General features: G+C 46.6%; 1 long non-coding RNA gene and 1 other non-coding gene across 2 annotated transcripts in view; one reads left to right on the top strand and one right to left on the bottom strand.

The window, feature by feature from the left end:
- Positions 1-16582, top strand: part of LOC117310415 (uncharacterized) — a 261394-nt gene that overhangs the window by 26122 nt on the left and 218690 nt on the right. The window contains exon 6 of the long non-coding RNA XR_012329167.1: positions 8334-8503. This is a non-coding gene — a long non-coding RNA (uncharacterized lncRNA). The remainder of the gene's footprint in view (positions 1-8333; positions 8504-16582) is intronic.
- TRNAS-CGA (transfer RNA serine (anticodon CGA)) lies at positions 10311-10383 on the bottom strand. Its single transcript has one exon. It is a non-coding gene; the product is annotated as a tRNA-Ser (tRNA).

Below are 16582 nucleotides of genomic sequence, written 5' to 3'. Positions count from 1 at the left end.
TGGCTGGAGCTCAGGCAGCCATCTGGGACTGTGAGGTGGCATAGAATGGTGAAGTGTACCAAGATAGCAGAAACACAGGTCCCCGAGTGCCATATCAGTTCTGGGCACATTATGGACACGCTTTTCCCCCTAGCATTTTCCTACTCAAAATGTGGTCATGGACCAGCAGAATCAGGATCATGGGAACTTGTTAGAAATGCAAATTCTCAGGCCCTATCCCAGACCTACTGAAACAGCAACTCTGGGGGTGGGGCCCAGCCATCTGTGTTTTAACAGGTCCATGGGTGATTCTGATGCACTTTATAATTTAAAAACTGTCGTAGACTATTAAAGTATTTTCCTGTTTTTTTCCTATTAAGGTATTTGCATTGATTTTTCCCCAAATTATTAAGAAAAAGTATTTAGAACTAGGATACCCTAATACTCCTTCTGTCTTCTATTTTCCCCCACCTAATTTAAGAGGAGATATTATCAACATCAATAAAATTGTGAAAATACATGAATTATGTATGGGTGAGGGCAGGACTCCTTAAAGCATAAAATTTAGACCAAGCAAGAGCAAGACTGGTCTCACAAACTAAAAATGTGCAAGGATAAGCAAGTTGAGTTCATGGAGGACAGTGTGATAGCTATAATTGCAGGTGTCAACTTGACTGGGCCACGGGAGCCCAGATATTCGGTCAAACAGTATTCTGGGTGTGTCTTTGAGAGTGTTTTTATTTATTTATTTATTTATGGCTGCGTTGGGTCTTAGTTGCGGCACACAGGGTCTTTCGTCGTGGCGTACGGGCTCTTCCTTGTGGTGCACGGGCTTCTCTCTAGTTGTGGCGTATGGCCTCCGGAGTGCGTGGGCTCTGTAGTTGTGGCACATGGGTTTAGTTGCCTTGTGGCACGTGGGATCTTAGTTTCCCGACCAGGGGTCAAGCCTGCGTCCCCTGCATTGGAAGGCAGATTCTTAACCACTGAACCACCAGGGAAGTCTCTGAGAGTGTTTTTGGATGAAATTAACATTTGAATTGGTGGACTGAGTGAAGCAGATTGCCCTCTGTAATGTGGGTGGGCCTTACCCAATCAGTTGAAGTCCTGAAGAGAACAAAAAGGCTGACCCTCCTGGGGGTAAGGGGGAACTCCTCCTGTCTGGCTGCCTTCTGGCTGGGACATCTGTTTCTTCCTGCTTTTGAACTCAACTGAAACATTGGCTGTCCCTGGGTTTTGAACCTGAAGACGTTCAGACTGGAACTATACCATTGGCTCTCCTGGGTCTCCAGCTTGCTGACTAAAGATCTTGGGACTTGTCAGTCTCCATAATCATGTGAGCCAATTCCTTAAAATAAATCTCTGTCTCTCTACACACACACACACACACACACACACACACACACATACACACACACACACTATTGGTTCTGTTTCTCAGGAGAACCCTAATACAGACAGGGAGGCAGTGTGACAGAAAACAAAGACCCAGAGAGCCCCGTATTCAAATTCTGGTTCCATTACTAGCTAGGTGTGAAGTTCTTAACCTTCTGAATCTCACTTTCTTCATTTGTAAAGTGGGGCTCATCATACTTCCTTTTCCAAGATTTTTGACAAGACTAAAGGAGATAATGTTTGTAGAACACCTGACACAGTGCCTGGCACATAGTTGAATGCTCAGTAACTGACAACAGTGACAAAGATAATGATTGTTATTATGGTAACGATGATGAGTCTAGATCCCTAGTGGATGAATACGAGAAGGGGAAGACACATCCTGAAACTTTTAAGATAATGTTTCTTGGCTGGGATTTTTCTCAAAAGCCATGAGTAGGAGAGCCATGTCTGACCTTCTGTCCTTGTCATTATTATGCATCATTATCCACATATAGAGGTGATGGGAGGTGTGGAAGCCAGTCTCCAAGGTGGGCCCAGTGAGCCACGCCTAGTATTCCTGTCCTTGTGCCATCCCCTCCTACACTGAATCAGGGTGGATCCACTCTGAATCTACTGTGACCTGTAGACTCCTGCAGGTGTGCTGGCATGTGACTTTTGAGGTTGGTTATAAAAGATATTGCAACTTTCTTTCTTTAAAGAATTCTTTTATATTGAGATATAATTGGCATATAACATTGTATAAGTTTAAGGTGCACCACATGTTGGCTTTATACATTTATATATTGTAATATGATTGCCATCACAGCATTAGCTAACACTTCTATAACATCCCATAATTATCATTTCTTTTTTTTAATGGAACAATTAAGATCTAGTCTCTTAGCAACTTTGAAATTTATAATACAGTATTGTTGTCTATAATCACTAAGCTGGGCATTGCAGCTTTTGCCTTGCTCTCTTTTTTTTTTTTGTGGTACGTGGGCCTCTCACTGCTGTGGCCTCTCCCGTTGTGGAGCACAGGCTCCGGACGCGCAGGCTCAGCGGCCATGAATCACCGGCCCAGCCGCCCCGCGGCACGTGGGATCTTCCCAGACCGGGGCACGAACCCACGTCCCCTGCATCGGCAGGCGGGCTCTCAACCACCGCGCCACCAGGGAAGCCCTGCCTTGCTCTCTTGTGTAGCTTGCTCTGGGGGACGCTAGGCGCCACGTTGTAAGGACATTCAAGAAGCATTGTGGAGAGATCCACATGGTGAGAAACCAACTAGCCAGCACCACCTTGCCAGCCATGTGAGTGTGCTATCATGGAAGTGTATCTTCCAGGCCCTGACCTCATGGCTTTTAACCGAAGCCCCAGACATCATGGAGCAGAGACAAGCTGTCCCCACTGTGACTTTTCTGAATTCCTGACCCACAGCAATTAAGAGATGTAATAAATTGTCAGAAATTGTCTTCATATGGCATTCTCCCTGTGTCTTCACACGCATTCCCCTTTCTCTGTGTGTCTGTGTCCAAATTTCCCTCTTCTTATAAGGACACCAGTCCTATAGGATTAGGGCCCCACCCTTATGACCTCTTTAACCTTGATTATCTCCCTAAAGTCCCTATCTCTAAAAACAGTCGCACTGGGGGTTAAGATTTCAACCTACGAATTTGTGTGTGGGGGGGACACAATTCAGTCCATAACAAAGTGCCTCAGTATAGATAGCTTGTTTTAAATCTATACTGTAGAAGAGGTGGGTTTCCATTTGAAATACACTAATGAAGGATGCGCACCTCTGGGATGGTTAGTTAACATTCGAAAAACCTGAATCGGAAATCCACAGTCCAAAGACACCTACTACACATCCGCTATCTAAATCTGTACCAGAGGGTTCACTGATTAGCATTTTTAAATGTTAGAAAAAAGTTTATATTGACAAAATAAGTGGTTTTCAAGACATGGGGCTTGGCTACGCTACTATAAATAAAGTAGATAACCAATAAGGACCTACTACAGAGTACAGGGAACTGTCCTCAATATTTTGTAATAACCTCTAAGGGAAAAGAATCTGAAAAAGAATATATATATATATATATTCACTGTGCTGTACACCTAAAACTAACACGGCATTGTAAATCAACTGTACTTCAAAAAAAAAAAAGACATGGGGATTGGCAAGAAATATTGTACTAGTACCTCTGTTGCTGCCTGAATGGGGTCTGTGAATGTGAGGAACCCAGAGGGGAAATACCCTGGGGTGTGGCATCCCAGGCCACAGACTTCGTTTACTTCTGTGGCCTGCCACCTAACAGAGGACATTGTGCCTGTTCTAACCGGAGGGTTAGTCGAATCCTGCCACTTAAATATTGTCACTTCTCTATCCAGCGTAGCTTTTAGCCAGATTGCGTAACTGGTTTTTGTGCTTGCTTGTAATAAACGTTTTTATGTGTGATTTCTGTTAACAGAACACCTGGTAACAAGGTTGTGCGAGATGGGACCAATAGCCTTTGATCCGCACTAGACCGCAGTTCTTGACTTGAGGTTCAAGGATAGAATTCACAGGGTTTGTGAATTCGATGGGGGAAAAACGGCATCTCCATTTTCACTAGCCTCTAACTACAGCTTAGCATTTCCTTCAATTACTTACATAGGCAACAAGTCTCAGTAGTATTAGCAGATATCTTAAAATATCACATATGCTCATCAATACTGTGAAATGACGGTAGTCATTAGATCTGCCACGGATCTTGTTACTTAACGATTTACTAAAGTAGCCCATACGTACGTATCTATAACACAAATTTGTTTGAATAATTTGATAAAGATTTCAACCTCCTCGGTTTCCTTTGTAATCCGATGTATTTATTTATGGTTAAGGACCTCTGTTCTGGAGGCTTGTGACGTTCACCAGATAGTCCCCATATACCATATACACTCAAGGCCAGGCTTGTCATTAAGACAGCGGTGATGGGAAACTCATGTTTCCAATTGTCTCTTGATAATTTCAATTTGGGGGCTGACTTCGGCTCAGATCTGATTAGATTATGGCTGTTTCTGCCACATGACGTGGCTGACAAAGAGCTCATAGTAGAAGAAACATCTGCTCGGCCTCCATCTTGTTCAAGCGTGCTTGTATTATTAGTATTATTTTTAACACATGGTTTCTTCGCAGGAATCTTTTTAAGCCCTATGGCTCATTTGGGAGTTAAGCTAAAACTAGGTCATATGATCAGTAAATCCACATCACTAGGCACCTGTAAGCCGCAATGCGTCACAATATGCTGACAGTGGAGGACGGAGTGGGCCTCCTGCCCTTCTCCTGAAGCCGCGTGCGTGCCACCCGTGACTGCGGTTCACAGTCCTACTGGCCAGGTAAGGGCATCCTTAAGTGGCGATCTGCACAGTAAACATAGAGACTAGTCACATTGATTTTAATCTAGAAATAAAAAGAAATTAATCTCCACTAGTATTTACATTATGACTTTATGTAGATTTTTTTATCCTAAAAACATAAGAGAGAAATGAAAGCTGTTGGTGCACCCCAGTGGAGTGTCAAAGACCACGACTCTGCAGCATTAAGCCTTTGGTATTAGCATTTTGGGGGCGGTCATATGACACCAGAAATTCATCTGGCATTTACCAAAGCCCCTAAGTCGTAGTTATCCATACATTCGTTTTGTTCATTGACCCATTCATTCAACAAGTATTTATTAGGCACGATTCCATGCCAGACTCTGCTAGGTGCTCAGATTCAAAGCTGAAATCATCTATATTTTCCACCCTCCCTTGGCCACAGTGCCAGGAGAGATGGGCAGTGACCAGTCCTGGGATCCTGGGAGAAAGGTACCTAAGTAAGTGGGTAGGGGGCACAGGGACCAGGTAGGAGTGCTGCTGGCCTGTCTGGACTCAGTCTGGAAGGGACCCCTGGTCTGGAGAGAGGAGGTGTGGGATGGGGAAGCTGGAGAGGGTCTGCCAGACTCCCAGAAGGAGCTTACAGTGGGTGTCGGGCAGTTGTTCATCATGGCGGGTGGGCGCATCATGACAGGCAGCAGGGCGGGACCAAAGCCTGGTCCACAGGGTCTTGTCTCCTTTGGAGGACTCTTGGTTGTATCATGGAGCAATGGGATGGATTGTTCTGGTGCCTTTTTTTTTAGGTCATAGGCAGAGGACTTGTTATTTATTTCAACCTCTTGAGATATCTTCCTATCCTGATTAGTCCTACATTTTATGCCACGAAAGTTGCAGAATGGGACTGCATTACCTAATGTGAATCACTAAAGGTGGCCAGTTCCACCGAAGGGAAATGTGTTAGGTTGTGACCGACCTAGGTTCTTGGACTCTTTAAATCAATAGAAATTGTTAAGAGGCCATAGGAGGAATTCAGGCGAGGCTTTAATGGGACTCGTGCTGCAGCACGAGGGAGCGAAAACAAGTAACAGGTGTCCTTGCTGGCTCCCTGATTGGGGAGATGAGCTGGTTCCTTACATGGGGTGGGGTAGGGGCGCGTCCAGGGGTCGGGCCAGAGGGATGGCCTGGGAGGTCTGCCCACCCCCTTGGCGGTGCTGTGCTCAGGGATCACGCACAGTCCCCTGCTTTTGCTCCTGACACCTCAGAAGTGGCACTTGGGTTTTTGCTCTTTTTGTATCTTGTTGTTCCTAATTTGCCCCAACTGGGCATGCGTGCAGTTACTTTTAGCCCCTTATAGGTTTTTTTTTGTATTCTGTTGCTCGAAGGTCCAGGTGCCAGCACTGCAGCAAAGGGTCCTAGGTCCCAGCCTGTCTCAAGGTGACAGACACTTACCTGTGCTGCAGCTCTGGGGTGGGGCTGGGGTGAGAACACAAACCACTCGCTCTCCATTTTGGTGTCATTTTGACTTTAAACAAACCGCTGAGAGAAAGACTACACAGTGAAAAAAATCCCTGGCCATAAACATATCATGCTATGCTCCGAGGTAACGGCAAAATACTTCCCTATAAAAAATGAAAAAGGAATCTGTGTCATCTAATTATACCCCAGCAAGCAAGTTCTTGTTCAATAAAACAATGAACATTGCCAATCACCAGTTTCCCTTCTACACATGAGAGCACCTGGACCCAGACATTTGGAATTTCACATCGGGGAGACTCTGAGATCGTCTGATGATGGAGAGTTTGAACTTCGATGATTCTTCTTCCTTTTTAGTATGATAAAATTGGCCTAGATATTTCTGCCTTCCCAAATATGCATGGGGATGTGGCTGTCGGTGGAGGGAGGCAGAGGCGGGAGCCAGGACCTTTCATCTTTGTATGGAAAATTGGAATTCAGCTCAGGCTGTAGTCACTGAGCTTTATTACCACCTTTCTGGCTGCCTCTGCTTTAAGAAGGTTGCTGCAACCCAAACTCTTTCTCAATTTACTAGATTTGCACTGTGTCCGGACGCCTCAAGTCCCTCTTCCTGGCTTATCAAGAGGCTTCTGAGCAGCTCCTATCTGGGCTGGTCGCTTCTTATGCTTGGGGCTCAGCCGTCACCCTGGGGTTGCCTCCTTCATCATGGAAATTCCCTCTGCCTCTATCTTGGGTGGCATCCCCAGTTCCCTGGATTCCACGTGTTCCCCTTTCTTGATGTTTTCCAGCATTTTGGTGGACCATCTCCTCCAGTTGCTTTCTGAGAAAGGATGCACAGGCAGCAACTTTATGAGACCTTGCATGTCAGAGAAGTTTTCTTTCTATGCTCACACTTAACCGATCGTTTGGCTGGATATAGAATTCTAAATTGGATTACTTTCCCTTAGAATTTTGAAAGGCATTTTTCTATTTTCTCCCAGATTCCAGACTTGCTATTAAGAAGTCCAAAGCCAGGAATGTTCTCAATCCTTTGTATGTAGTATATATCTTCTCTTTCGAAGCTTTAAGGGTCTTTGTCTCCAATGTTCTAAAAATTCATGATGATATGTATTTATGTGAGTCTGTTTTCATCCATTGTGTTAGATACTTCTGTGGTCCTTTCCATCTGTAAGATTGTGTCCCTTAGGGATGGGAAATTTTCTTGAATTATTTCTTTGATGCTTCCTTCCCCTCTGTCTCTCTGTTCTCTCTTTCTAAAACTCCTTTTTTTTTTTTTTTTTTGCGGTACGCGGGCCTCTCACTGTTGTGGCCTCTCCCGTTGCGGAGCAACAGGCTCCGGACGCGCAGGCTCAGCGGCCATGGCTCACGGGCCCAGCCGCTCCGCGGCATGCGGGATCCTCCCGGACTGGGGCACGAACCCGCGTTCCCTGCATCGGCAGGCGGACTCTCAACCACTGCGCCACCAGGGAAGCCCTCTAAAACTCCTTTTATTTAGACTTTTAGAGTAATCATTTAAAAACTGTTTTTCTGTTTCTCATCTCCTTTTCTTTTCTCTATTTTCTGGAAAACGTTCTAGACTTTACATTCCAATCCTTCTACTATTTTCTTCATTTCTGCTGTCATATTTTAATTTTCCAGTAGCCCGATTTTTACTCTCTAAAAGTTTCTTTGTATTCCCTGAATGCTTCTTTTTAATGCTATTAAAATAATGTCTCTTCTGGGACATTATTGATAGGTAGGTGTGTGTGTGTGCGCGTGCGCGTGCGCGCGCATGTGTGAAATTTACATTTCTCAGCATAGTTTGTTTCCTTCAGCTTGCTTCATCTGTTTTGGTCTTGGTCATTCATGTTAGAGGTTTCCCTTAGACGTCTGGTGATCACAGTTATGTGTGCACATCTACAGCAGGGCACTAAAAAGCTGCTGGAAACCTCTGTGTGTGGGGATGTGGCTTGCCAATTGCAGACTTCACTCTAGAGCAGCAGTTTTCTAAGTGTGGTCCTCAGACCAGCAGCAGCAGCACCTGGGAACTTCTAAGAAATGTACATTCTTAGGCCCCACTCCAGATTTATTGGATTTGAAACCCTGGCAGTCTGTGTTTTAACAAACCCTCCAGGGGATTCTTATGCAGGCTAAAGTTTTTTTTTGATGCACAGGCTCAGCGGCCATGGCTCACGGGCTCAGCCGCTCCGCGGCACGTGGGATCTTCCCGGACCGGGGCACGAACCCGTGTCCCCTGCATCGGCAGGCGGACTCTCAACCACTGCGCCACCAGGGAAGCCCCTGCAGGCTAAAGTTTGAGAACCACCACTCTATGCTGATCTAGGTAAGACTTTTAATTGGCAAATCTCTGATGTCGGTATTCGATCTCTTTCCTAGAGGGTCCAAGCCTGAATATCAAGTTTCTGGGAGTTGAATGAGCAGGGAAGCTTGGCTGGGGGTACAATGTTCATTAAAAAAAAAACTTATATCTAATCTCCCTGTTTTCAACTATGCTTTATATCTCTATCCAAAAGTAGAGATATTTTTAATTTTTTTAATTTTAATATTTTTATTTTTTTAATTTTTATTTTAATTGAAATATAATTGGTTTACAGTGTTGTGTTAGTTTCAGGTGTACAGCAAAGTGATTCAGTTTTATATACATTCTGATTCTTTTCCATTATACGTTATCACAAGATATTGAATATAGTTCCCTGTGCTATACAGTAGGTGCTCGTTGTTTATCTATTTTATATACAGTAGCGTGTATCTGTTAATCCGAAACTCCTAATTTATCCCCCGCCCCACCCTTTCCCCTTTGTTAACCATAAGTTTGTTTTCTATGCAAAGACCCTTTTTAAAACCCTCTCCAGGTACTAAATAAAAGTCCAGTCTTCTGTCTGAGATGGGGGATGAGGGAGTGAAGGGACAGTCACTTAGGTTCACAGCACAGGGAAAGGCATCCGAACATCTGACTGCTTCTTAAATGGGCTTTCAGTTGATCCTCCTGTTCTTAGTACCACTTTCACCTCCTCTTCCAGAAGTACCTGGCATTGCCACTTCTGAGTCTTTGGAGCGGGGAGAGGTTCTGCGACGCCATCCATTCAGGCCGCTTCTCAGCTTTCCCCACAGCCAGTTTGAGACTCAGCTCTCTCAGCCCTGCTATAAGTTAGTCACCAAACAACCTTCTGCTTTCCAGCTTCCAAAACTCTTGGCTCTTTTCTCCTTTCTCGTTCTCTTTATACTTGCAGGTGAATGCCTTTTGAAAATCCCATTACTATCATCTTCATGAAGTTTTGGCCTGGAGCAGAGGGATGGACGCATGTGTTCAATCCTCAATCTTTAACCAGACATATCATTTTTCTCTAAAAGTGTTCCCTTTGGGGACGAGGAACTAGAAACCATCAATGAGAGAACAGAGTTTCCAGAATTGCTCCCTGCTGCTGCTACTGTAATCCATGTCAGGGCTGGGGGTGTCCGGCTGTGTTTTGGCCTGTCTGGGCCCCCTGAGTGAAAGCGAAAGGGGATCCAAGGCCTACTGTCATTCTGGCAGAGTCCCCATCTGAAAATATGGCTTCCATCCCTTGCGTAGGAGCCAACCGTGGCTCCCCACTGTCTATGGTGTTTATCCCTCAAGGGGGGTGTTTTAACTGGGCTTCATTCAACTCGCCCGCCACACCTCTCTGCTCTCCCCTTCCTTCCCTGACTACAGACACTGGCGTTCCTGCCCGCTGCCTGTCCCCTCACACCCAGAAGGACCTCTCTCTGCCCTTGGCCTGTGCAGACCCTGCCATCCCTCCAAGTCCAGCTGAGGTGCCCCCACTCCCTTTAGGCAGCCTGCTTCAGCTTCTTTCTGACCTCACACACTTGTCATCAGCGTCGTACAAGTTAGCCCTACAGTGTCAGCTCCAAAAGGACACTCTGCCTCATCTTCTGGGCCTCCCACAGGGCCCAGCGTCATGCTGGGGACACTGGATATTAAACATATATATATTTGATGGATTGGTAAGGACTCACTATCTTTCCTTATGGTTTTTCTCTGTACAGTCTTGCCCCACAAGTCTTAAGAAAAAGTAAGAGACTTTGCTTTAGTCGATTAATGGTCTGTTTGGGGTTTTTTTGGCTGTGCCATGCGCCTTGTGGGCTCTTAGTTCCCTGACCAGGGATCGAACCTGGGCCCTTGGCCCTGAAAGCATGGAGTCCTAACCACTGGACCACCAGGCAATTCCCCTGTTTTGTTTTGTTTTTTATTAAAGTGTAGTTGATTTACAATATCATGCTAGTTTCAGGTGTACAGCAAAGTGATTCGGTTTTATATATATATATACACACACACATAGGTATATATTCTTTTTCAGATTCTTTTCGCTTATAGGTTATTACAAAATATTGAGCACAGTTCCCTGTATACAGTAGGTCCTTGTTGGTTATCTATTTTGTATATAGTAGTGTGTATATGTTAATCCCGTATACATTCTGTTTTTTTGTGACAGATTTTCTACCTGACAGTTTTTTTTTAATATGTAAAAAATACATTGCACAGGGCTTCCCTGGTGGCACAGCGGTTGGGAGTCTGCCTGCCGATGCAGGGGACACGGGTTCGTGCCCCGGTCCGGGAAGATCCCACATGCCGCAGAGCGGCTGGGCCCGTGAGCCATGGCCGCTGAGCCTGCGCGTCCGGAACCTGTGCTCCGCAACGGGAGAGGCCACAACAGTGAGAGACCCGAGTACCGAAAAAAAAAAAATACATTGCACAAACTGTATTTTAACCATTTTTTCAGAAATCAAAATGAATCCACCAATAGTCCTAACCATCCTAACGCATTAAACAGTTCTCAGTTTTCCACATTCCCTTTCAGTCTCCTCCTAATCCAGTTTTTAAAAAAATTGAGATGAAATGCACATAACATAAAATTAACCATTTTAAAGTGAACAATTCAATGGTGTTTAGTACATTCACAGTGTTGTACAACCAATCACCTCTATCTATATCTAGTTCTAAAACATTGTCATCGTCCCTAAATAAAACCCTGTACTGATTAAGCAGTTATTCCCTATGCCCTCCTCCTCCCAGCCTCTGGCAGTCACCAATCTACCTAATGCACTTTAAAAAAAGTTAATTTTTTTTTTTTTTTTTTTTGCGGTACATGGGCCTCTCACTGTTGTGGCCTCTCCCGTTGCGGAGCACAGGCTCCGGACGCGCAGGCTCAGCGGCCATGGCTCACGAGCCCAGCCGCTCCGCGGTATGTGGGATCTTCCCGGACCGGGGCACGAACCCGTGTCCCCTGCATCGGCAGGCGGACTCTCAACCACCGCGCCACCCGGGAAGCCCAGTTTTTTTATTGTAAAATATACATAACATAAAATTTACCATCTTAACCATTTTTAAGTGTCCTGTTCAGTGGTATTACGTACTTTTACAATGTCGTGCCACCATCACCGCCATCCATCTCCAGAACTTTTTCGTCATCCCAAACAGAAACTCCGTATCTATTAAACAACAACTCCCCATTCCCTCCTCCCCGCGGCCCCTGAAGCCACCTTTCTACTGTCTGTCTCTTTGAATCTGACTATTCCAGGGGCCTCGTATAACTGGAATCGTACAGTATTTATCCTTTTGCGACGGGCTAATTTCACTTAGCATAACGTCTTCAAGCTTCATCCGTGTTGTAGCAGGTCTCCACATTTCATTCCTTTTTAAGGTCAAAGAGGAATTTTTGATCATTTTGTTTATCCATTCATCCGTCGATGGACACTTGGGTTGTTTCCACGTTTGGGCTACTGTGAATAACGCTGCTGTGGACATTGACGTACAAGTGTCTGTTTGAGTCCCTGCTCCTAATCCACTTTGAACATAGTTATGACAGTACCTCAGGCACAGTTTGGAGTTCTACTATTTCGTTTAATGTTATGTCACGCCTGCCTTTCCCATGTTGCCACATGGTCTTCATAATCATCTTTCTGAATAGCTGCGTTATAGCCTGTCTCAGTAACTAGATTTTCACAAAGAAATGCAGTGCCAGTTTAGACAAGTTCTCACAAGCCTTTGCACCCCGCATCCTTTGAAGGTTGGGAGCAGGATGCATTTGGAAAACTCTTGGGAGAAGTAGTTTGAGCCTGTAGCGCAGACACCCCTGGCCTCGCCTCCTTTGACCTTTCATCCCCAGCCCCATCAAAGCTTCAGGAAACAAAAAGAGACAACCATGTCCCGCAAACAGATAACAACAAGCTGAAAGACAGAGAGAGGAGTTTCTCTGAAGTTCTATACTGAAAACGGGAGGGGGATAAAGGAGGCGAGAGGAAGCTTGGAGCAAAGCAGAAGTGCATTCCGGGGAGTTTGCATTCAGCCTCAGAGCGCAGCTGTGCGCGAGCCAGCACCGGGTGCCGGGTCCCCGCTACCTCCGCCTCCACCCACATCCCTCGCGCGCATCCATTGGTAACCCCCACAATGCGCCTGCCGGAACACTGCTGCCCCATGCTTGCCTTGGCTCGTGTCAAACGCTATAAACAACACTCACGCGCCTTCAGAGCAGGGAGCAGCAGGGGCAGAAAACCGCTTTCGAGGACCCAGGGAACCGCTGCTGACAGCCCTGGGTGCCGGGTAGGGAAAGAAAATGTTTTGTTTGGCTTTGTGTTGTTCACAGAGCCTCCTTTCCCAGCCCTGTTCACCTTACCAGCATCACTTGAAGCCACAAAGCAGCTTAATTATCCTTCCTTTTAAAACTTTGAACTAGGCAGGTTGGATTCCTTGTGTTAGAATCCTTTTCCTCCTTTAAGAGCTGAAAGGCGCTTCCCTGCTCAGCCTGGTTTTAAAACCCTCACACCAAGCATGGAAAATTCTATAAATACCAAATGCAAACCTGGAGTTTAACCTTTAATTATTCTAGCCTCCAGCTTAACCTCCCGATTCCACCATTTTCTTTCTGTATACACGCTTCCTTTAAACTCTGGCCAGAGCTTGACCAACGTGAATAAAAAAATCTCCTTGGGAAGATGTTCAGAGTTGCCGGAAAATGAATAGGAATCGTAAAGTGGGTGTGATCTTCAGAGGACCGCTCATCTGACAGCCTGTTTTTCTGCATTGATGCCGGAGGTTTGCACCGCTTTGATTGTCTGAAATCACAGCAATACCCCCCACAACAGGTCAAGCCTATATATTGGCTTGGCCCCATTTTCTCTTAGGCGGTCATGCCTTTGTTCTGAGGACCTCTCTTCTGGTCATCTACTGCTGCATAATGAATCACACCAAAATCAGTGGCTCGAAACAACAACAACTCATTTATTTTGCTGACAAATCTGTAGTCTGGACGTGGCCAGTGGGGACAGAATGGCCTCTGGGGTGGCTCAAAGGGTAGGGGGTGACTCAGTGGCTGGGGGCTGGAATCACCCAAAGCCTCCCTCGATCGCACATCTAGTGTCGATGCTGGCTGCTGCCGGGACCTCAGCTGGGATTGTTGGCTGTGGACTCTCCACGTGGCCTCTCCCTGTGGCTTCTTGGCTTCTTCACAGCATGGTGGCTGGGTTCTAAGAGTGAGTGTCCTGGGGGAACAAGGTAGAAGGGCATGGCGTTTTTAGGACCTAGTCTCGGAAGTCACGTAGCTTCACTTCTGCTGTATTCTGTTGGTTGAGGCGGTCATGAAGGCCTGATCAGGTTCAAGGCAAGAGGGTGTAGACACCACCATCGGAAGTATTGTCATTGGAGTGTCACTGTCACATTTGAAGAAGAGCCTGTGGGATGGGAGATAGTGTGGTGGCCATATTCGTCTGCTTGGGCTTCCATAACAAAATACCACAGACTGGGTAGCTTAAACAACAGACATTTCTTTTCTCACAGTCCCAGAGGCTGGAAGTTCAAGATCGAGGTGTTGGTAGGGTTGGTTTCTCCTGAGGCCTCACTCCTTGGCTTGCAGACAGGCACCCTCTCTGTGGTTTTCCCTCTGTGCGTGCAAGTCCCTGGTGTCTCTTCCTCTTCTTATAAGGACACCAATCCTAATGGGTTAGGGCCCCACCCTTATGACCTCACTTAACCTTACTTGTCTCTTTAGAGGCCCCATCTCTAAATACGGTCATATTGGGAGTTAGGGCTTTAACATACGGATTCGTTGGGGGGGGGGGGCGGGGCGGGGACACAGTTCAGTCCCTCTTTGGAAAATACAGTCTGCCATAGGCCCTTAGCTATTTTCCTCTCTGAGTCTCTCAAGCTGAAATCGTTCTTCTTGAGTGATAAGGGGGTCAACAGGACAGTGTCGAGCTTGACCTGCTGGTGAGATTTGGAAGGTGCTGTCCCATAAAGGTCTTTCCCTCCGTGAGCCCAGTCCATCTGCCAAGCCTGGGGCACAGAAATGTTTGAGGACAAGCAGTGTACTCCTCACTTCTAAAGGAGCTGTGCAGAAGAGCCATGGCGGACCCCGTGACAGCTCAAATCTTGTGGTGGTTTTGTGTCGTGTCACCTCAGCTAAGCTGGAGCCTTTTCCAGAATTCCCTTCCTTTTATGATTCCACATTAGAGGTGATCAGAAGAGAAATTTGCACAACATTTGGAAGGTGGCAGAGAAGCAGCTGCTACTCGTCTCTGGCCATCATGGTTAGATGCAATAAAAGACAGGAGGCGCCGGAAGGGGCCGTTTTGTCCTTGCTCTGCAGGCCTTGCTGAGCCACAGCCATGCCAGGCCTGCCACCAGACGTAGAGACACATCTTCCGTGGGCTGTTCCCCCAACTCCCCCTCGTGGCCCTGCTCTGGTAGCTGCTCGCGCCTGGCTGCAGGAGGGCTGGCTAGTGACTCTCCTTGGACCCTCCAGCCTCGCCTTTGGACCCTTCCTTTCCCAGACTCTCCCACAGTGGGGTCAGCTCTTGTTCCATTATGAAGCCCTTCCTCCATAATCCTCATCGTGGTCTGCGTCCCTGCTCCAGCCCCAACTGGTATAACCTCCTCGTCCTTTCTGTCCCAGTCTCTTCATAGTAATGCCCGGGCATGGGTGGCCTCCCATGAATTTGATGAAAATCCTTCAGAACAGAGACCTCAGGGTCAAACAGTACCCTCCCCTCCACCCATAACCCACGCAATGCCCTATGTTCACAGCAGCCCAGAGAGAAACCCGGGGACTCATGCACCCAGCTCCCTAAATAGGTTCTACACTCAAAGGAATATAAAATGGGGTCCTCACCTCCGTAAGGCCTGGCCCACATCCTTGAGACGGGACGCACCCATGCGGAAGTCTAAGTGACAGTACTTGAAGACAGAATGGGGTCAGCATCGTAGGGAAGATAGAAACGATGCAGGGACTTCCCTGGTGGTCCAGTGGTTAGGACTCTGCGCTTCCACTGCAGGGGGTGCGGGTTTGATCCCGGGTGGGGGAACTATGATCCTGCAAGTTGTGCGGCACAGCCAAAACAAAAAGAAAAAGAAAAAGAAACGATGCAGCTCAAAAGAGTTCAAGGGAGGAAGATATTTATTTTCTGGAGTGGAGGGAGTGGTCAGCATTATTTGACACTTTCTGGTTTAATCAGAGTTGGGCATGAAGTCAGGCTGCCCAGTGTCTGTGCCCAGAGTGAGATTCTGGTTGGGAGTGGGGTGTGTCTCCTTGTCTCCATGCCCTGAATGGTGGTGTTGGAGTCGGGACGGGGCAGCAGAGCTGGGCCCTTTCAGGACTTCTTGAAGCTGGGAGGAGTCTTTGGGCCCAAAGCAGGGCCCCCCTGCCCTGGGCACCCTCTCTGCTGAACAGCGCGTCAGCTCCCCGCTCTGGAAGGTTCTCCTTAGGCCCGGCACTGAGGTGCGTCCTCACTTTCCGCGTGACATCAATTTCTCCCCCAGGCTTTAGAAACAGGGTGAACACAGCCAAACACTGGAGGGCCCATGGGTTCTGCACACTGCACTTCGAGGGGACGGGTCTTTCCCATGTTCACAATGGCACCCTAATAATCCCTCAACATTAAAAACAATGAACTCGCCCAAAAGGTTAATAAATCAGTCTGATAGGCTGGACTCACTTTCAAGCGACTTTCAAGTGGTCTTGACCCGAGTAGTGAAACATTTCTTGCACATTTGGAGTATATTTATTTACTTACAAATCACATTCATGTGCTAACGTTTTCTGCTAAGAGCATAAGGCCATATATATGTGTGCGAGGCCCATTCTTAAGAATAGAAGTCGAAAATCTGCATCTCAAATGATCTTCTGAAGTCTGAAACTTTTAAAACGTACTCTGTCAAATCTGGTTCAGATCACGGTGTTTCCTCCTAATCGGGCTGGCAGAGCTCTGGAACCCGGAGCTGACCAGTTCCTTCCTAGCTGGTGGTTGCTTTCATAGTATTATCTGCAAGCCATGGTTTCTTTAGAGGAGGCATTTCAAGCCCCTTGCCCATTTTGTGATGATTAGTTTAGCTAGAGCAAGATCATATAATTTGCAAATCACTCGACATGGC

Source organism: Tursiops truncatus, chromosome X (genome assembly GCF_011762595.2).
Source record: "Tursiops truncatus isolate mTurTru1 chromosome X, mTurTru1.mat.Y, whole genome shotgun sequence".
NCBI lineage: Eukaryota > Metazoa > Chordata > Mammalia > Artiodactyla > Delphinidae > Tursiops > Tursiops truncatus.
Note: the sequence above shows the minus strand (reverse complement) of the source record. Positions and strands in the feature narration are given on the sequence as shown.